Raw genomic sequence first — 21,899 nt, 5'->3', positions numbered from 1 at the left:
GCCTACTACTCTGTCTGCTTGTGCTTTCTCTCTCTCTCTCTCTCTCTGTCAAATAAATAAATAAATAAAATCTTAAAAAAAAAAGAAAAGGCTTGTGTGTGTGTGTATTTTTTAAAGATTTCATTTATTTATTTGACAGACAGAGATCACAAGTAGGCAGAGAGGCAGGCAGAGAGAGAGAGGAGGAAGCAGACTCCCTGTGGAGCAGAGAGCCCAATGTGGGGCTTGATTCCAGGACCTTGGGATCATGACCTGAGCCAAAGGCAGAGGCTTTAACCCACTGAGCCACCCAGACGCCCCTGTGTGTTTTGTTTTAGAAGACCATTCTTATTCTTTTTTTCCTACACACTTTGTTATATAACAGGTAGTCTGGTAACCATATGATCATCTCAATAAATGAGGAAAATGCATTTGACAAAATATAACACCTTTTCATGATAAAAATACTCAACAAACAAAGAATATAAGGGAATTTCCTTAACCTGATAAAGGGCATCTACAAAACTTTTACAGCTAACGTCTAATGTACTGATGAAAGCCTGAAAGCCTTCCCCCAAGATGACAAACAAAATAAGGATGCGTACTCTCATGACTTCTGTTCAACATTGTACTAGAGTTTTTTGCAAAGGCAATTAGACAAGAAAATGAAGTAAAAGGCATCGAGAATAGAAAGAAGTAAAACTATCTTGCAGATAACATGATCTTGCATACAGAAAATCCTAAGGAATCTGCCAACCTCTCCCCAACACACACAAAACCTATCTGAGCTAATAAATAAGTTCAGGAAGATTGCAAGGTCCAAGATCAATATACTAAACTCAATTGTTTGGGCACCAGTGTCTACCTCCACAGAACAAAAACCAAAAAATCTCAGTTGTATTTCTTTACACTAGTAATGAACAATCTGAACATAAAAATAAGAAAACAGGGGCTCCTGGGTAGCTCAGTTGATTAAGTGTCTGCCTTTGGCTCAGGTCATTATCTCTGGGTCCTGGGATCGAGCCCCACATCTGGCTCCTTGCTCAATGGGGAGTCTGTTTCTCCCTCTGCCTCTTCCCCCTGCTCATGCTCTCTCTCCCTCATAAATAAATAAGATCTTTAAACAAGTGAAACAATTCCATTTCAGTAGCATCAAATGTAATAAAATAAGAACAAATTTTTTAAAAAAAGAAGTGCAAGGCTTAAACAAGAAATAAAAGAATCTGCCTAACTAAATAACAAGACACCTCATGAACTAGTTAATATGGCAATACACCCCAAATTGATCTAGAATTCAGTACAGTCCTTATTAAAATTTCAAGTGTCTTTTTTTTTCCAGGAATGGACAAGATAATCCTAAAATTCATATGGAAATGCAAGAGACTCAGAGTAGCCAAAATAATCTTCAAAAAGAAGAACAAATTAGAAAGTTTCACACTTCCAAATTTCAAAATCTGCTACAAACCTACAGTAATCACAACAAGGTAGTACTGGCATAGAAGTAGACATATGAATGAATAGAATAGAATTAAAAGTCCAGAAATAAATATATACATCTATGATTAGTTGACTCAACAAGGGTGTCAAGACAAGTCAGTGAAGACAGCCTTTCGAACAAATGATGCTGGGAAAAACAGACGTCCACATGAAAAAGAATGAATTTGGATCCTAATATCACATGATATAAAAAAATTAACTCAAAACGGATTAAAGAACAAAAATGGAAGAGCAAAAATTATAAAACTCTCAGAAGCAAAGATAAGTGTAAGTCTTTGTAACCTTGAGTTAGGCAATAGTATAAAGCACAAGCAACCAAAGGAAAAATAAATTGGACTTCATCAAAATTAAAAAATTTACACGTCAAAGGACACTATCAAGTAAACAAAAAAACAACTCACAGAATGGGAAAAAAATTTGCAAATCATATATCTGATAAGGGTCTAGCATTCAGAATATATAACCAATGCTTACAACTTAACTATCAAAAGACAAACTATCCAATTTTAAGAAGGGGAAAGGATTTGAATAGATATTTCTCCAAAGATATGTAAATAGCCAATAAGTACATGAAAAGATTTTTAACATCATTACTTATTAGGGAATTACAAATCAAAACCACAGTTAGATATCACTTCACACCCATAATAATGGTTTTATTAAAAAAGACAGACAATAACAAGTATTGGTGAAGATACGTAGAAATTGGAACTCTTATACTTTGCTGGCAGAACTGTAAAATGGTGCACTCATTGTGGAAAACAGTTTGGTTGCTCCTCAAAAAGTTAAACACAATGCTACCATATGGCCTAGCAATGCCACTCCTAGGTTTATACTCAAAAGAATTGAAAATGGGGGCACCTGGCTGGTTCAGTTGATAGAGCATGCAACTCTTGATCTTGGGGTGATGAGTTTGAGCCTCGGGCTGGGTATAAAGTTTACTTTAAAAAAAAGAAAATTGGGGCGCCTGGATGGCTCAGTGGGTTAAAGCCTCTGCCTTCAGCTCAGGTCATGATCCCAGGGTCCTGGGATTGAGCCCCACATTGGGCTCTCTGCTCAGCAGGGAAGCTGCTTCCTCCTCTCTGCCTGCCTCTCTGCCTGCCTCTCTGCCTACTTGTGATCTCTGTCTGTCAAATAAATAAATAAAATCTTAAAAAAAAAATAAAATTGATGGGGTGTCTGGGTGGCTCAGTGGGTGAAGCCTCTGCCTTCGGCTCAGTTCATGATCCCAGGGTACTGGGATAGAGCTCCACATCAGGCTCTCTGCTCAGCAGGAAGCCTGCTTCCCCCTCTCTCCGCCAGCCTCTCTGCCTACTTGTGATCTCTGTCTATCAAATAAATAAATAAAATCTTTAAAAAAAAAAGAAAATTGAAAATAAATGTTCACACAACAGTTTGTACATAGATGCTTATAATAAGCATTCAGAATAATCAAAGGTAGAAACAACCCAAATGTCCATCAACTGATGAATGGATAAACAAAATGTGGTATAACCATATAATGGAATATTACTCAGCAATATCAAGGAATAAATTACTGACTGATACATGCTACAACATAGATTAACCTTGAAACATCATGATAAGTGAAACAAGTCAGACACAAAGTGCCATATAGTACACGATTCCATTTATATGAAATGTCCAAAAGAGTTAAATCTATAGAACAAGTGTTCTTTTTTTTTTTTTTTAAAGATTTTATTTATTTATTTGACAGAGAGAGATCACAAGTAGGGAGAGAGGCAGGCAGAGAGAGAGGAGGAAGCAGGCTCCCTGCTGAGCAGAGAACCCGACGCGGGACTCGATCCCAGGACCCTGAGATCATGACCTGAGCCGAAGGCAGCGGCTTAACCCACTGAGCCACCCAGGCACCCACAAGTGTTCTTTTTTGTGTTGATGAAACTGTTCTGGATTTAGATAGTGATGATGGTCACACAACCTTGTAAATAGACGAAAAGCCATTGAATTGTACACTTTAAATGGTGGATGTCATGGTACGTAAATCATATCTTTAAGAAAATAGAGTGAGTCTGGGGACAATGTGCCAGTTTTCGTTGAACCAGACCCCCATTTTGGTGGGCAGTTGGCTTGGAAGCTGTTGTCCCAACTAGCTAGACCCTAGAGCAGTAGCCAGTTATGCAGTTGTTAGGAAAGTCAGAGCAATGCATGTGTGTAAGGGGGAGGCCTAGAGCTGGCAACAAGGGAGGGCTGATAACTTGCACTGTTCTGACTTCTTCCATACACAGCAACAGATTTCCCTAAGTGCTCTAATCTTTCCCTCTGGGTGTCATTTGACGTTTTAAAGATGAAGCTCAGGACTTGGGTTGCTGTTCACCTACAGCACCAACCAACCTTTGCAAGCAACTTACACAATGCTTCCCACAATCACCTTTTCAAAACTAACAGAAACAGGGTTTAAAGATTTATTTTAAAATTTAGCCAATAAAGTTAAGTGTTTCTCAGGAAAATCAGCACTGAAGTGTTGTCCTCCTCTCCTCCCTCAGAGTTTTGTCAATATTTTAACTTCACGAAAGACGCTAAAGATTTTCATATTTCCCAAGCGGAGCCAACCCGAGGGGCATTGTCTCCCAATTCTCTTAACTGTGCTTCTCGCGGAGTTCTTTTTCTGTGAACTCTAGGCCTGGGGAAAGCAAGAGCTGGCGCTAGGTTTCACAGCCTTCCCTGCCTGGGTTAAGGATCACCTGTGATACTAATAATTGTTGTCTTTGGTAACTTCGACTTGAACAGTAACAAAAGGTATAAATCACCCCCAAGGCTCTTAATTACTCCCATTAACAGTTGCTTTGTTATCCCGGATGCAGAGCAGTTTCACTGCTCTGTGAGTACACACTGTGAGTACAGAGCTACAAGCCTGGCTTCAAGCCAGGAGTTAAAATAAGTTATGCTAAATGGATGGTTCAATTGTTCCCCTGGACTCTCTCTAGGTTTGGGGGATGTGGGCCTAAGCGAATGAACACTATAGGAGTCGGGGTCTGTGCATCTTCTAGGAGTTCCTTGGGGTGTTGTGCTGTCTCTTGCCATGGTTATTTTATTTTTCTAATCTTTCTAAGTTTTGCTTCTAGCGTCAGTGTTTTCTTCCTCCCTCCCTCCCTCTCCTTTATCCTACCCTGTGCCACTACAAATCTTTCTACTTTTCTTCCATGCATTTGGTAACTGGCAAAAAAAAAAAAAAAAAAAAAAAATTGAGGTGTAAAATTTAGGAGGAAAATCAAGGAAAGGAAAAAGAAAGCTACTCAGCTGGGGCATTTGAGATAGAAGTCTAGAGATTTTAAACTCTCTTCTTCAAAAAAATGACACAGTACCTGTACAGTCAGATCTCAACTCCTCAGTGAGGAATTCAAGAAGCTCTATGATGCGGCCCCAACCGCCCTTCAAGGCCACACCCAGCTGCCATTATGAACTGTGATCCTTCGGAGCACAGACTTTGGATACTAGTTGATGGCTGTCTGACCCAGCACACTCACGTCCTTGCCATGTGACCCTGGACAGGTCAGTACACTTGCTGGGCCTCAGATGTCCCCCAGGTACCTACCTCACAGATCAGGAGGTTAAATGAGATAGACGATACCTGAAGGTGCTTAACGCAGTTGGCACAAAGTAAGTTTTTAGAAATGTGATATGCCACCTGATGATGGTGAGAATCTGAGAAGTGTGCACTTTGCTTTCAATTGCTAATTAATTTTGAAGATTTTCAGGCCAAATGCCCCAACTGTCTTCACCAGCACCCCGCCCCATAGCTCTGATCTCTATCTTCTCCAGCCATGCTCTCAAAACTTGCATTGAACCTTTAAGCTGGACCTGCCTTCACTCTGCCTTGAATTCTGCCCACCCCCACCGGGATTTAAACTTTTTTGAGGACAAAGATTATGCCTTGCATGTTTATGGAGTGAATAAATAAATAACAAAGAAATGATTATGACGAAATATACATGAAGTGAACACAGACCTTTTAGAAATAATGAACCTTTTCCAGACATCCTGATATACTGAGTCTTGAAACTGCTACCTACTAAGAAATACCTCAGGAGCCTTAAAAAATTCATTTGGTAACAAAAAAAAGTATGCTCCTATTTTTTTTCCTTCCTCAAAACCTCCTTGTAATTTCCTTTCCACTGAATCAGCCAAAACTGGATCACAGGAGCCAACCCCATCTTTCTGTGAGATCAAGCAATCTCTTTCTAACACATGATAGAGTCCAGGCTCTGTTAGTGGACTCAAATAACTGAAAAGGAAACAAATCTCAATCTTCGGTATCTCTGTCTTTATTTCTCTCTTTACACACACACGTACACACACACACACACACAAGAAGTGATCAAAGTCCCAACAATATTTATATCTGGGTAGTAAGAATTTGGATGATGTTAATTCTCTCTCTCTTTTTTCTTTCTATAATTTCCAAGGTCTCTACAATAAGTATTATTGCCATAGTAATTAGAAAAAAGTTAACAAGAAAGAGTACTATGGGAGGAAAAGAAAGCCTCCTTAGATAGAAATACATGCTAAAGCCATAAACTCAGATGGTCTAGGACAGTTCTAACTCAATATTGGATTCCACTGACTCCAGTGTATGCTCTTTTCATCTGTGTTATGACAGTTTAGGTGAGATGCTCCTTTGTAAACTTGACTCACCTAGGAAAACAAGCTCAAGACAAAAGCCATGGGGCCTCAGTCCCAGCTTGCATAAGTCATTTGCATCTTGGCAGCTATATGCCTACTGCAGCTCCAAGTGCACTGGGAACATTGAAATAAAGCTCTTCCAAAGTCAGGTATCAATGCCCATAGTCAAAATAAACAGCATGCATGATCCTATATTCATTATCATCACTATTATTACCATCAACATTTATGGAACTCTTGCTACTTGCCAGAAACCGCATTAAATGTCTGCATTATCATACGCAACCTCACAAAAAAAAAAACCTCTGAGGGAGAAATTATTACTGTTTTCTATTTAACAGAGAAGGAAGCAGAAACTTAGAAAGTTTATCATCAGAGAAAACATTCACTTTACCATATTTTACTTTAAAACAGTTAATGTGAGAAAGATACATAGACAATTGGGTGAAAAATCTAGTCTTTGGAAGGAAAAAGAGGGGTGGGGGAAAGAAAAAGAGCAATGGGGAAGGCTGCCAATCTATAGTAAGTCAAGAAAACATTCGTGTCTCTGCAGCCCAGAAATGCGACCCACTAAGTCTGACAGGGGACAGAAAGACCACAGGAAAAATGTTTGCACTTGAAGGTCAGTATTTCCAAAATGTGTAACCTGATCGCAACACAGGACTGCCTCTGTACACAACCAGTAGAGGCTGGCCCCAAGCTGGGTGGCCAAGATCTTGAGAAACGATGTCATCCTAATAATTCAATAGTTCTTTTTCTAATAATTAAATTATTATTTTTAGAGGGATAGCATATCTGAGATCTCTTGTGTCCTGTTAATAGGCTTTATTTTTGTTGTTGTATAGTTCTATTTCATTGCTTAGGCTAAGGTGAAGCTATAACTCAGTTTAAATGCTATATGTTACAGGCAAGCTGCTTACAATATACGGTCTCGGGAATTTTTGGAAACTTATCTTTGGATGTTATTGGCACAAAATAACAGTCTAGAATTTGGTCCTCTGGGTATAAAAGACAAATAAACTTCCTGTGGCTTGACAACTTATAAAAGTTAACTCTGCCACAAAACATGTTGGGGGGGAAAAGGCTCTGAAACCTTTTCCCAGCTCTGGAATAGAAAAACCAGAGAGGGTTGTAAGAATCTAGACAGTATGATACTATGATCAGGAAAAATTCAAGACTTCTAACTCAGAAGTGACAGGTTACAGACAGAGAAAATTTGCAAAAGACACTATGATAAAGGACTGTTATCCAATATATACAAAGAGCCCTTAAAAGTCAACAATAAGAAAATTAAAAACATGATTTAAAAATGAGCTGGGGCACCTGGGTGGCTCAGTTGGTTAAGCATCTGCCTTCGGCTCAGGTCATGATCTCAGGATCCTGGGATAAAGCCCCACATCAGGCCCTCCACTCAGCGGGAAGTCTACTTCTCCTTCTCACTCTCTCTCTGTGCTCTCTCTCTCTCTCTCTCTATCTCACTGTCTCTCTCTTAAATAAATAAATAAAAACATTTAAATTTTTTAAAAAATGAGCCAAAGGCCTTAACAGAGCACTCACCAAAGAAGATATACAGAAGGCAAATAAGCATATGAAAAGATGCTCCACATCATAGATCATCAGAGAAGTGAGAATTAGAACAACAATGAGACACCACCACACCGTCTTAGAATGGCCCAAACCCAGAATCCTGGCAACGCCAAATGCTGGCAAGGAGTGACAGGAGCTCTCATTCATTGTTGGTGGAAATCTAAAATGATACAGTCACTTTGGAAGACACTTTGGTAGTTTCTTTAAAATTTAGCATACTCTCACCATATGACCCAGAAATCATGCTCCTTGGTATTTACTCAAAGGGACTGAAAACTTATATCCACACAGAAACCTATACACAGATGTTTATAACAGCCTTATTCATAATTACAAAAACTTGGAAGTGACCAAGATGTCTTTCAATAGATAAATGATAAATTGTGGTACACCCAGACAATGGAATATTACAACAAAGAAGAAATGAGTTACCAAACCATGGAAAGACATGGATAAACGTAAAGGTATATTAGTAAATGAAGGAAGCCAAGTGAAAAGACTATACACTGTATGATTCCAAGTATATGATATTCTAGAAAAGGTAAAACTATGGAGACAGTACTGGGACTCATAGGGAGGGAGAGATAAACAGGTGGAACAATGAGAATTTTTAGAAACTATTCCGAATGATAGATACTACAATGGTGGATACATACTATTGTACATGTGTTAAAACCGACAGAATGCATAACACAATGAGTGAAGCCTCATGTAAACTATGGAGTTGGGTGATAATGATGTGTCATTGTAGGTTCATTGACTGTGGTGGGAGAGGCTGTGCATGTGTGGAAATAGTGGATATATGGGAACTTTGTGCTTTCCACTCAATTTTGCTGTGAACCTAAAACTTATTTAAAAAATGAAGTCTATTTTAGGGGCGCCTGGGTGGCTCAGTTGGTTAGGTAACTGCCTTTGGCTCGGGTCATGATCCCAGGATCCTGGGATCAAGCCCCGTGTTGGGATCCTTGCTCGGTGGGGAGCCTGCTTCTCCCTCTCCCTCTGCCTGCTGTTCAGCCTGCCTGTGCTCTCTCTCTCTCTCTGTCAAATAAGTAAATAAAATTTTAAAAAATAATAAAATAAAATAAAAAATAAAGTTTATTTACAAAAAAGAAAACTCTGTGTGTGTGTGTGTGTGTGTGTGTGTGTGTGTGTGTGTATGTATGTAATAATTATCTTCTGTATTTACAAGACTAATAAGAAGGAAAATTGTGAAACTGGAGCAAGCTGATCTTTGGGGTTTCCTGAGCTCTACTTTGAGTCTCAGTTCCCTAGGCTAGAGTTCAGGGATTTCTCTACCACATGCTAGGTACGGTGTTTTAAATCCATGGGAAGGTGGTAAACCACTCCTGCCCTCATAAAGTTTACAATTCAAAACAGAGGGAAGCATTAAACAAGTAATTATAGTAGCTACACAAATAGCTGATTGAATTGTGATAAATGCCCTGAAACAACACAACAAGATCAAACCTAGTCAATGGACTCAGGGATGACTTCCCTGGAGAAGAAATTTAATCTATAGCATGAAGGTTGGCTGGAAGCTAAGCAGGGCAAGGTGTATTCTTACGTTGTGGGGTAGGGTTGAAAGAAAAGAAGCTCAGCATCGGAAATACCACACAGATAGGCTCTGAGGGAGGAGGGCTGTGGAGCCTGAGGGAGAAACTGAAAGCCCAGATGACTATAGCACTAAAAGTGTGAGAGGTGGGGAGAGAAGCAGCTGGAGAGATGGGTGGGGGACAGAATGTATTCTAAACTGTCGTAATAGCAAGGGTCAGCCTCTGAAGGATTTTAAGCAGAAGGGGGATGGTATTTTATCTCTCCTTTTATTTCCAGAACCTAACCCAATGCTTAAAACATCATGGGTGGCTCAATAAACATTTGACAAAGCAAAGATGGAAGGAAAATGAGGAAGAGATGGACACACTCATTTACTCAATTATGTATTATGTAATAAGTGGAATTCCAGTTGTCTGGGATTGGCAATGCACCCACTTACATAATTCATTTTCTGAGTGAAATCATCGTGGCTATCACCATCACCATCATCCATTATTACTCAAATAATCATTTTCTTCTTCAAAACCCAGAATATGTTATTAAAGTTTTTTTATTATAATTTCAAATCAGAACATTCTCTTGTCAATTCTCTGCGTCCAAGATCTGGGGGTCACTCTACTTTCCATGTTTGCCATATCTGAAAATTTATGTGTACCTCTTGATGAGAGATATAAAACTCAACAGCAACTTTACTACTAATGATGAGAGGTATTGGTTTTTATTTGAAACCATTGCTCTTTAATGACCTAAATAGCTTTAGCACTTTTCCTAGGCTAGACAAAGAAATATTGATTTTCCTTTTTTTTTTTTTTTTCCTTCTCCTGCCAGAGAAATCTTGCTGAAGGAGTAATTCAGCTAACCTGGCTCTTTTGGCATTTTCTCCCATGGTTCAGCTGGGACTCTAGAGCATATAGAAATTCTAAGAATGAAGTGTTCTTCTTGTTGGCAATGCTATCCCAAAGGCAATTTACTCCTGTTCAGAGTCTAAGAGAAGTCCCTCCTGCTCTTTTGTGTAATGTCCTCTTCAAACAGATTAAAAAATATGATCAAGTCTCATTTAAGTAAGGAGAAAATACTTCCTCAAGTTATGAGACATGGGAGGAAGGTAGAGGAGGTAGCCATACTTACAAATTGAATAAAGGCAAGACAACCAGAATGCAGATGTTCCTCAGGACCCTGGGCAAAAGTGAAAAGGGAGAAAAGGTAGCAAGACGGCAAACTGAGGAACCTCAGACAGCTCTCCCCAAGGGTGCCCAGGCTCCCTGGCAGCACTGAGCTGGGCTCCTCTCAGATGGTGGAGAGCATTTCCTCTTGAATTCCCAGAACTCGGGGCTGTCTACCCTGTGGTAGACGGTCTGTAAATGTATGTTAAATGGAATGGATGGAAGAAACAATGAGCAGCTAAATGACTAATAAACAAAACGAACCCACACATTTTGGTTGCCACATATTGGAAAATAAACAAATAATCACCATCTTGAAATTACTTGATCAAGCTAGGGTGAATTCAGCAGAACTAGTCAAGATGTACCGGTAGGTATGGGGGCTGAGGAGGAAATATGCGGCAAAGGAAAGAGTGTTCTGAAAACACTTTAGGTGATAGGTCACAAACTACTGCCTGTGGGCCAGTCACCTGTTTTTGTAAATGAAGTTGCATTATTTTAATTTAATTTTATTTTTTAAGATTTTACTTTTTTAAAAAAGATGTATATGGGGGGCGTATAAATAGGGGGAGGGGCAGAGGGAGAGACTCTTCAAGCAGACTCCCCACTGAGCATAGAGCCCCATGTGGGGCTTGATTTCATGACCCTGAGATCATGACCCAAGCTGAAGCCAAGAGTGGGATACTCAACTAACTGAGCCACCCAGGCACCCCTAAGATTTTATTTTTAAGTACTCTCTACAACCATCATGGGGCTTGAACTTATAGTCTGGAGATCAAGGGTCAGATGTTCTACCTACTGAGACGGCCAGGAGCCTCAAATGAAAATGTATCAGAACACAGTGACACCCGATCCTTTATGAGCTGTTTATGGCTGCTTTCAGCTATAATTGCAGAGTTGTATCGTCGCAACAGAGAGCATAAGACCACAAGCCTAAAATATTTACTATCTGGACCTTTACCAAAAATGTCTGCCCACACCTGCTTCAGGTCAAAGGCAGAAAAAGGATCCAATCCAAGGAGATATAAGCAGGCAGGATCTAGTATCATGGGATTCTCAAGAGAGTCAGAGTGGGATGCTGAACCTCAGACACATAAAATGCTACAATTGGACGGGAACTTAGAATCTACTGGATCAACCTCCTCAACTGTACAAGGAAAAACTTTGGCTCAGAGAGGAAAAACAACTTGCTCAAGGTCACACAGTCAGTTAGTGAAAGCTCTAGGACTAGCAGAGACCTCGAGAACTACTAGGTGTGAACTGTACCACACCTGGTCGCTCGGAGGTCCAGAGTGAGTTTGTTCCCTGACTGTAGCAGAGACCCAGTTCCTGGGATCACATCACATCTTGGGGCTCAGGGACACAGGCCTATTTATCTTAAGAAAAAGGCAGAATCTAGGTGAAGAAAGGAGAGGACTTCTTTCCCAAATTTCATTTTTTTAGTCCTCTGAACTTATGGTTGACTTTATCATAAAATATGTGAGGGTCAATGCCACCCAAATCAAAATTAACTTTGCAAGAAACTTGGGGAAGCTAAGAAGCACCTGGCAGATGTGTGTGTGTGTGTGTGTGTGTGTGTGTGTGTGTGTGTGTTTTAACCTATCTAAGAAGCCTCATGGAGGAGCAATTTTGACAGGTCCCATTAAGTATTCTGTCAATTGGTAATATCTAATCCCAAGGCATTCCAAAACATAACATTCTGGGTAAATAATTAAATAAACACATTGCCTCCCAGGCTTGGAACCACTCTAACACAGCCCATGTTGAAGGAAAACAAGTTTCTCAAACTCCAGAGAAACTCAAAGTCCTGAAAGGTTAAATAAATCCCAGGCACATTAGAGTAAGGCTTCACTGGTCAGGGCCTAGGAGAACATTCTTCTGTGGTGTGGCCCACCAATATCTCCAGCTAAACAAACTCCTTGCCACCAACCTTGCAGGCCAAGAAAGAGTTCACTGAAGAACTGGATTAAAGCTTTCCTGTGGCTGTGGAGTGTTAGCTTCTATCCTTAGGAAATGGTGTCTGTGGAAGAGACAGAACAGCTCATACGGCCAGTCCCTCGTTCTGTTAGGTAAGGAAATAGAGCCCAGAGAGGTACGCCTATTGCCACAAGCCATAAAACATAAGACAGTTTAGAATCTTGGCCTCTTTTCAACATACCACACATAAGAAAGCCTACCATAGCACCTAGCAAATAGTAAGCACTCAACAAACATCTGCAGTATGAATGAATCAATAAATGAATTTAAAAACTCCTCCTACGGGGCGCCTGGGTGGCTCAGTGGGTTAAGCCGCTGCCTTCGGCTCAGGTCATGATCTCAGGGTCCTGGGATCGAGTCCCGCATCGGGCTCTCTGCTCGGCAGGGAGCCTGCTTCCCTCTCTCTCTCTCTCTGCCTGCCTCTCCATCTACTTGTGAGTTCTCTCTGTCAAATAAATAAATAAAATCTTTAAAAAAAAATAAAATTAAATTAAAAAAAATAAATAAAAACTCCTCCTACTACTGAATGCCTTACATGCTCTGTACACTGTTTTAGGCTCTGGAGATACAGTGTTGAACGAGGTCCCTGCCATGTGTGTGTGTGAGTGTGAGTGAGTAGTAGTCATCGTCGTCGTCGTAGTAGGGAAGTAGTCAGTAGTAGTAGGGCTATTGGGGTAATGTATTTTGAGGAGCAGAGAAATAATTACAATAACTAATATTTAATAAATATTTGCTATATGTCAGCCAGATACTGTTCTAAGCACTTTGTCTTCATCAATTTGGGCAGCCATAACAAAATACCATACCCTGGGTGGGTTAAACAACAGACCTTCGTTTCTTGATATTCTGGAGGCTAAAAGGTCTGAGATCAAGGTTCTAGATAATTCCACTCCCCAGTCAAGGCCCTCTTCCTGGCTTGCAGACTGCAGCCTGCCCACTGTGTCCTCACAATGTGGAGATGCAAGAAGCTCTGGTCTCTCCTCCTTCTAAGAACACTAATCCCTAATCCTCTCATGGGACCTGTACTCTCATGACCTCATCTAAACCTAATTATCTCCCAAGGGTCCCACTTCCAAATACCATCATATTGGGAGATAAGTGATTCAACATAGGAATTTTGGGCAGACACATTCAGTCCATAACAGCACTGTATATAGACCAACTCCTTTAGGACTCAATAACGTGTGAGAGAACTACTCTTAAGCCCTCATTTCACAGAAGAGGAAACAAGCACAGGGAGGTTAAATAGCTTGCTCCAAGTCACACAGTTCTAAGTGGCAGAGTCAGGATTCAAACCCAGGCAGTCTGAGCTTTATAGTCCAAAGTCTCACCCAAAGATCAAGGGGGTGAATGAGTGATTCAGTGAGTGAGTAAACAGATGAGTGAGTAAAGAAACAAATACAATTCTTCATTGTGAATCTTTCATAGTAGGAAAACAAAAACCTTTCATAAAATTAGTTTTCGGAAGTTCCTTGTTTGTAAGTAAATTACAGATATTCCTTAACTTATAAGGGGGTTAGTTACATCCTGATAAACCCATCATAAGGTGAAAATCATTTAGTACATCTAACGACCTAATGTCATAGCTTAGCCTCGCCTACCTTAAACGTGCTCACACTTTGATGAAACGGCGTACACTTTGATGAAATCCTCTAATGCAAAGCCTATTATTAATAAAATAATAAATATCTCACGTTATTTATTAAACACTGTATAGAGAGTGAAAAACAGAATGGCCGTATGATACCGAATGCTTTAAGTGTACCAGCTGTTTACCCTTGGGATCACAGGCCTGAGTGGGAGCTGCCGCTTGGTGCCGCTGCCCGGCAACACCAGACAGTATCTTACCACATACTGCTGGTCCAGGAAAAGATCAAAATTCAAAATCCTAAGTGTGGTTCTACTGAATGTGCGCTGCTTTTGCATCATCATAGACTGTCTGCGTAAGAAAGTCTGACCACAGCAACTCTTTCCAAATCTTATTTGAAAAAATTTAGACACATAGAATTTCTTTAAGTTGATGTATGTGCAAACTTCTTTCCTCAGGGGACAGTTTTCAGATTATAAAACTAAATATCATGAAAATAGCTAATATTTAATGAGCCTTATCATGTATCAGATACTAAGTGCTCATTTTAACTCATTTCATCCTTATAACCACCCTAGGAAGCAGGTGCTATTTTCTTTTAACTTTACTGATGGGACAATTGAGGCACAGAGAGGTTAATTACCTTTCCTAAGGTCACGGAGCTAATAAAGTGGTAGGGCTGGAGTCTGAACAGGGTGATCCCATTCCAGAGACTAGGAAATACTCTGCTGAGTCTCTCTGTTTTTTTTTAGGGCCGTGTTTCTCAACCTGACCTCATGTTGGCTTCACTTGGGAAGCTTCAAAAAAAATGCTGATGTCTGGGTCCCACCCCAATAAAATGAGGATATCTAGGAATGAAGCCTTGGTATTGCTCTTTTTAAAACTCCATTATAATTCTGATGCACAGTAAGAGTCCAAATACGCAGACTCAGGGAACCTGTAATTGGCTCAACCCCTTCTATGTTTTGAGCTTTCTACCCAAAGCCAACATCACAACAATCTCCACCTTCCCATGGCATCGGTGATTCCCAAGGACAGTCTACATCTCAGGTGGCAAAGCTGACTCCCTGCCAAAAATTTCTACAGGGGCTGGAGATTCTGGTTTTTCTGAACTGTCAAGTCCATCTGCACTGGGTCTTCTTAGCACTGCCTATAGGGAGGATCAAGTGGGAGCAAGTATGTTATCCCCCAAATCACTCTTAGCTAAGAGCAGCTCTCCTTGATTGTGCCAGGAGCTACACCAAGTGCTTAAGATACATTGTTATCACTCTTCACTCCTGGGATTTGAGGGAGGCCCAGTCAATAGATCCCTTCTTCTTGCTGTATGATTTCTAAACCGGTTGAGATAAGCAAAGGAGCTCGGCAGATGGAGATCAAAATGTTAGCTTTATTACAGATAAAGCTTGCTCCAGAATACAGGGTAGGTGTGAAGCAACAATGAACTTCTATATACTATACCCCAGAATCAGACACTGAGCAGAAGTTTAGCAGATGGACAGATGTAAGTGAACCTGGAATTGACTCCACTGGTGCTGTAACACATGTTTATAAAGCACGATTGAATTGTAAGATAATATTACTAAAATAGAAACTGCACAATGACTACCTTACTCAATGCAGGCACTATGCTTAATTATTATTAAGTCTACTACACAAAAACAAACTAAGTGCAAAGTCATTTACAAATTTCCCTCAATTTACATGTAGCTACTATTTGCAACATTTCTCCACACAAACCCCCAAGAAAAGAGGAAGAGAAGAGATTTTATTGTATTTCCATCTTTTATACTGTACTTATGGGCGCCATATGCAAGACACATGTGAGAGGCATAGCCACAGCACACCCCACATGGGCATTGCAAGCCATTTACATTAGATTTTCCTGTTACGGTAGCTGCAGGCACGTAAAATGTTTATTACTGTTATATTGCCATTGCTTTCATTCTACATATACCTGCTGCTGAGCATCTGGTCTTGTGTTGAAAAGAATGGGAGTGCATTGACGTTTTCTCTGGAACTCTAGTTTTCTTACTTTAACCAGACACTGGCTGTCCCTGGCCTTCCTCACTGGCTAGTCCTAAAGGCTAGGTAGTCAGTAATTTTGGTATTAGCTGAACGAAAAGAAGTCATGACAAAGACTGCTTTTGCATTAAACTAACAGTCAAACAAAAGCAGGTCATTTAAAAAATATATATTTTATTTATTCATTTATTTGAGAGAGAGAGAGAGTGCAAGAGCAAGCTGGGGGACTGAGAGGGACAAGCAGCCTCCACACTTAGTGCAGAGACTGATGAGGGGTTCGATCTCAGGACCTTGAGATCATGACCTGAGCCAAAACCAAGAGTTGGAGTCTCAACCAACTGAGTCATCCAGGTGCCCCAAAAAGCAGGTGTTTGTTTGTTTGTTTGTTTTTAAAGCAGGTCTCTTTAATACCAAGGTAATCACTCTTCAAAGAGTAGTCCATGAAGTTTTTTCCCAGGTCTACTAAGGAGATGGGAATTGCACCCCAATCAGCCCATGTTCTCCTATCCCCAAGCCACTATACACAGCATCAGGCCTACTGCTGGTGCAGTAACTGCTTGCCATTGCCTGATGCCTAACCCTTCAGGTACCTAATCCTTGTCTTCAGAAATCTGAAGCGAGCAGACAACCCTGTAAGTTACATTAAACAATAAAAAGTTAAATACAGTAGGGGCGCCTGGGTGGCTCAGTGGGTTAAGCCGCTGCCTTCGGCTCAGGTCATGATCTCAAGGTCCTGGGATCGAGTCCCGCATCGGGCTCTCTGCTCAGCAGGGAGCCTGCTTCCTCCTCTCTCTCTCTGCCTGCCTCTCTGCCTACTTGTGATCTCTCTCTGTCAAATAAATAAATAAAATCTTTTAAAAAAAAAAAAAGTTAAATACAGTAATAGGTGATAGTATAGACTTAACATACCAGAAAGCTGCCTGGACTTGGACTGAGCTGGGTAAAAGGACACGCTTTCTCTTACAGCCATGGTCACATCACTTGACATCTTTGTGCTGTGTTGTACGATTGAGAGAAGGTGTGGTGGTTAAGAGGTTGGGCCTCAAATCCAGACATGATGGTGAACCTCAACTGTCATTTATCAGCTCTGTGAGTTTCCGTAACTTACAAAAGCATTCTATGCCTCTAATTCTTCATCTGCAAAGGGGACCTGCTACAGAGGATGACTGTGAGGATTAAACATGATATTCATAAAGCACTCAGCAGAGTGCCTAGACCAAAGCAGGTGTTCCCTAAGGGGCAGCTGTCATTATTTTCAAGTTAAAAAAACCTCTGTGAAACCACTGATGAACTACTATGATTATATAATCAATTGTCAAATGAGTGGTACTAATGATGGGTGATTTCAGAGTTGAGGGGAAAGGACTCTCTATGGGAAGGAAATACACTGAGCTTGGCTTTGAAGAAGGCCCACAGTGGGAAAGACAGTTGGGGGGTGACAAAGACATGAAAAACAGAGCGGCTTAATCAAGGGCAAGGAAGCAGGAATGTGCATGGAATAATTTATGAACAGTGAGTGCAGGAGCTCGTTGGAGCAAAAGATTCACATGGGGTGGGAGGAGGAGGAGAGGAGTTGGGGAGCAGAAAATAGTATTTGGAAGGAATTCTGGGAAAGTCCTTCCAGAAAAACAAATTTGGATAATCCCAAGGCAGTGGTGTACATTTGAATATTTGCAAGTAGTGAGAAGATATGATGAAAAGAAGATTATCCTGGTAGTAACTGATAAGACAAAATTAATATCTTGGAGGTTTTTTTTTTTTCTGTTTTATTGGTGGATAAGACTATTTAAACTTTGATGAGGATCAAGGGCCTAACCATGATTTGTAAAAAATTAACTTTTCCAGTTTTCGCTCATAACTTAGTAAATCATTAAATACTGCTATAGCTAACATGTGTATAGCTCTTTATAGTTATTGTAATATTAAGTCATCCATAAATAGTGGCCATAAAAGAACAAAATCCCGGGATGCTTTCACCACGGGGAGTTGTCTCATAGGGTCACACACGCAAAAAAACTTTGAAGTGACAACTTTGGGGTAATGGGTCATAATCTTTTAGAGTAGTGTTTTACTCTAGAAGTTTTTTCCCTTACTGACAAAAATTAGAAAATAGTAAATTGCAAACTGCAAGAATTAGATCACAACTCATGAAGATTTAAACCCCGAAGTTGGAAAAATTTTAGACAACATGAAAATTCTCTAAAATAATTTTAAAGACCCAGGATCAGGAGAAAACTTTTCAAATCTGACCTTCAAACCGGACCTGTCTGATCAAATGGGACAGAAAAGAGAATTAGAAGGGAACATGTAACCACAATGATTTAAAAGAGAGGCTCTGAACAGAATTGTTTTCTACTAAGGAGGGATTTGAGTCAACACCAGAACTGGAATGCATATTATGTCTGGATAATACTGATGATAGCAAAATCTCCCATTTATTGAGCAATAAGCTGGGCTCATGCTAGAAGCATTTGGTCTTATTTCATTCTCATAACAACATATTATCTGCATCTTACCAATTAGGAAATTGAGATTTAGTGTGACTTGATAACTTGTCCAAAGTCACACAGCTAATGAATGCAGGATTGAGCTGGGATTTAATGGCAATTCTGCCTGACTTCCTAACTTGGGCTTTTTCTATTGTACCCACACAAATATGCAGCAGGTACTAACTAATACATACACAACACACACACACACACACACACACACACACACACAAGTACACACATTTCCTGAAGCAGAATAAATGTAATAATCATGTATAACTTAAGGAGTCAATAATTATCCATTGATTTTTATTATTTTCTTTATAGGGTCGTAAGCTTATTTTTTAATTTCTATTATTTTTTAAAAGATTTTATTTATTTATTTATTCTGAAGAGAGAGAGACACACAGCAAGAGAGGGAACACGGAGAGTAGGAGAGGGAGAACAGGCTTTCTGCTGAGCAGGGAGCCCAACTCGGGGCTCCATCCCAGGACCCTCAATCTTAGGACCCTGGGATCATGACTTGAGCCAAAGGCAAACAGACGCTTAAGGACTGAGCCACCCAGGCGTCCCTAAGGTCATAAGTTTAAAGAATGAGTTGTTAAAAGAAGGATCTAAATTGGATGGTTCCAGATGATGTCAGCAAGCACTGTCCTGACACTTGAGAGGGCCAGACCGGGTATGGGGCAACCCTTCAGAAGGAGACCTAAGTGAGTGCCTTGGATTAGTCCTTCTGACACTTTTCTCATACTATTCAAATATGTCACAATACCCCCACATGGTCGGCAGGCTCAGTATTATTTTCTCACGTTATATGGAAAACACTGAGTCCTAAAAGCAAAGTGGCTCCCCAAGGCCATATAGCTAGTATGTGGCTGGGCTGGGACTCAGATTAGGTCTTCTAACTCCATATCTGGACTCTACCCATTAAAACACAGCTGCATCTAGAAGGTACACCAACTTAGTATTTATTTATTTATTTGCTTTTTCAAGTTTCTTAAACATTTTATTTATTTATTTAATTTTATTTGGGGGATTTTATTTTATTATTTATATATTTTTATTGTTGTGTTCGACTAGCCAACATATAGTACATCATTAGTTTTTGATGTAGTGTTCAGAAATTCATTTTTGCATATAACACCCAGTGCTCATCACAACACATGTCCTCCTTAATACCATCACCTGGTGAGTATTTTAAATCCACTGGGTTTAAATCCACCATGGCAGAGGGATTAAGGCCCAGTGAGGCTCAGTTTTCCCGTAAGTAAAAATACAGACAATAGACTGATGTGAAGACCAGATGAAAGAAACAAATTACTTCATCAAGTATATTAGATCCTGAGCTTTCTGCAGATTATTTACACAAAAGAAGTTGTTAAGTACCCATTCAGCACCAGGTACGTGCTAGGTGCTGTGGACACAAAAATCTTTGAATATTTCATGCTGAGCACAGTGGCAGTCAATTGTAGGGATACATAAATATGATATGAATGGGAGGGATAAGAAGCAGATGAATAAATTAAACATAAATGAGAAAGAAGGATTTTTAACCTTGTATACCAAAATTCAGTCATTCAACAAACATATTGAGTCCTGGACATGTGAACTATTCTGGGGTTGTGGAAGACACAAAAATAAATAAAATGCATGTTGTAGCCTCAAAGAACAGCACACTATATTGGGAAAAACATAAGATTCAGAGTTAGAGGGGTGCCTGGGTGGCTCAGTGGATTAAAGCCTCTGCCTTCTGCTCAGGTCATGATCTCAGGGTCCAGGGATCCAGGGATCCAGCCCTGCATTGGGCTCTCTGCTCAACAGGGAGCCTGCTTCCTCCTCCCTCTCTCTCTGGCTGCCTCTCTGACTACTTGTGATCTCTGTCTGTCCAATAAATAAATAAAGTCTTTTAAAAAAAAAGAGAGAGATTCAGAGTTAGAAGACCTACATCTTGAAACTCCATTCTACCTGCTAACTTTGAACACATTTCTGAGCCTCAGTTTTTCCATCTATAAAGTGAGGATAATACTGACCTTTCATGATTGGTGAGAGGAATAACATTTGTAAATGTGCTCTGAAAACTGCTACATGATGTTGCCATTATTACAAAAATATTTGCTACTAGCCATCAAATCCAAGGTTTATTGAGGTACCTGGAGAATTGCTTTAATTCCCTGCTTTGTTTTAACGATGGAGACATGGCTGAAGGTCCATTGTGATGGGATGAATGTGATCTGTGTTACCATCCATTGTTTCCTTCTTCCCTGAAATCCACTCAAGACAATCACAGAAGCAGTTGTTCTAAAGGGCATATTAAGTGAAAGGAGATATATCTGCTAATAAAATACAAAGGATCAGTAACAAATGAGTCTTTGTGTCTAAAGGTAGAACTAATAAGTCATAAGTTATTTGTTTTAAATAACACTGGGCTGGGGCGCCTCCGTGGCTCAGTTGGTTAAGCAGCTGCCTTCGGCTCAGGGTCCTGGATTGAGTTTTGCATCCCACTCCCTGCCCAGGGGAGAGCCTGCTTCTCCCTCTCCCTCTGCCTGCTACTCTGCCTGCTTGTGCGCTCTCTCTCTATCTCCCTGTCAAATAAATAAGTAAAATCTTTAAAAAATAAAACATAAACAAATAAATAAATAAATAAATAAAATTGGGCTACACCCTTTGTTTCCAGTTCTGGGTTGAGTCAAGTCAACTAAGGTATATCAGTCACCGATCATGTAGTAGGGGAATACTCCCTTGCATAAGCCATGATCCCTGCCTTCAAGGATCATGCATGTGAGACAGATATGAATATAAATAATCATAATACAGTAGGAACACTTTACAACACAGATATGAACAAATCATCATAACAAAAAGAGGTGTGATTGACAGCTTTGCTATAAAAGCAGGGAAAGTTTTATAGAGAAGGTGACACCTGAGAACGCCTTTATATAAAAATGGGAGTTCAGCAGATCCTGGCAGCAGAAGAGCACTCCACACAGAGAAAATAGCATATGCAAAGACAGAGGAAAAGAGAGAGGGAGGAAATTTGTGGCACATTTGGAGAATAGAGATTATGTTAGTATGGTTAATATATATAGTTTATGTGAGAAGTGGTTCAGGATGAGGAGGGAAAGGTAGGTTGGAACCAAATTATGATAGCCCCTGCCTAAGGATTTGGGGCCCTAGCTTATGAATCATGCATCTCCAGTACCTCCACAGTTCCTATAAATGAATCCTCATTAAATACTTGTTGAATGAGAAAACTATGATTACTTATAGCAACTGAAATGTTTTCCCTACTCACAGCTCTCTATCCCTTTAGACTTTGGAACAAGTTAAAAATGTATAGGAAAAAAGTCTCACTGGGAAAGAAAGAAAGAAAGAAAGAAAGAAAGAAAGAAAGAAAGAAAGAAA

The 21,899-nt window shown here is 40.0% G+C and overlaps 1 long non-coding RNA gene across 4 annotated transcripts in view; it reads left to right on the top strand.

Annotated features, from left to right (window-relative positions):
* Nucleotides 1–4,908: 4,908 nt before the first annotated feature.
* Nucleotides 4,909–21,899, top strand: part of LOC116568004 — a 30,744-nt gene continuing 13,753 nt past the window's right edge. For 2 of the 4 annotated variants that reach the window (XR_004276467.1, XR_004276470.1), the window contains exons 1-2: nucleotides 4,909–4,986; nucleotides 6,671–6,739. This is a non-coding gene — a long non-coding RNA (uncharacterized LOC116568004). Of the gene's footprint in view, nucleotides 5,095–6,670; nucleotides 6,740–9,534; nucleotides 9,784–21,899 lie in introns of those variants that run through there. The other 2 variants (XR_004276468.1, XR_004276469.1) reach the window with 2 other exon arrangements.

This window comes from Mustela erminea, chromosome 10 (assembly GCF_009829155.1).
Source record: "Mustela erminea isolate mMusErm1 chromosome 10, mMusErm1.Pri, whole genome shotgun sequence".
Lineage (NCBI taxonomy): Eukaryota > Metazoa > Chordata > Mammalia > Carnivora > Mustelidae > Mustela > Mustela erminea.
This window is presented reverse-complemented; position numbering and strand designations above follow the sequence as displayed.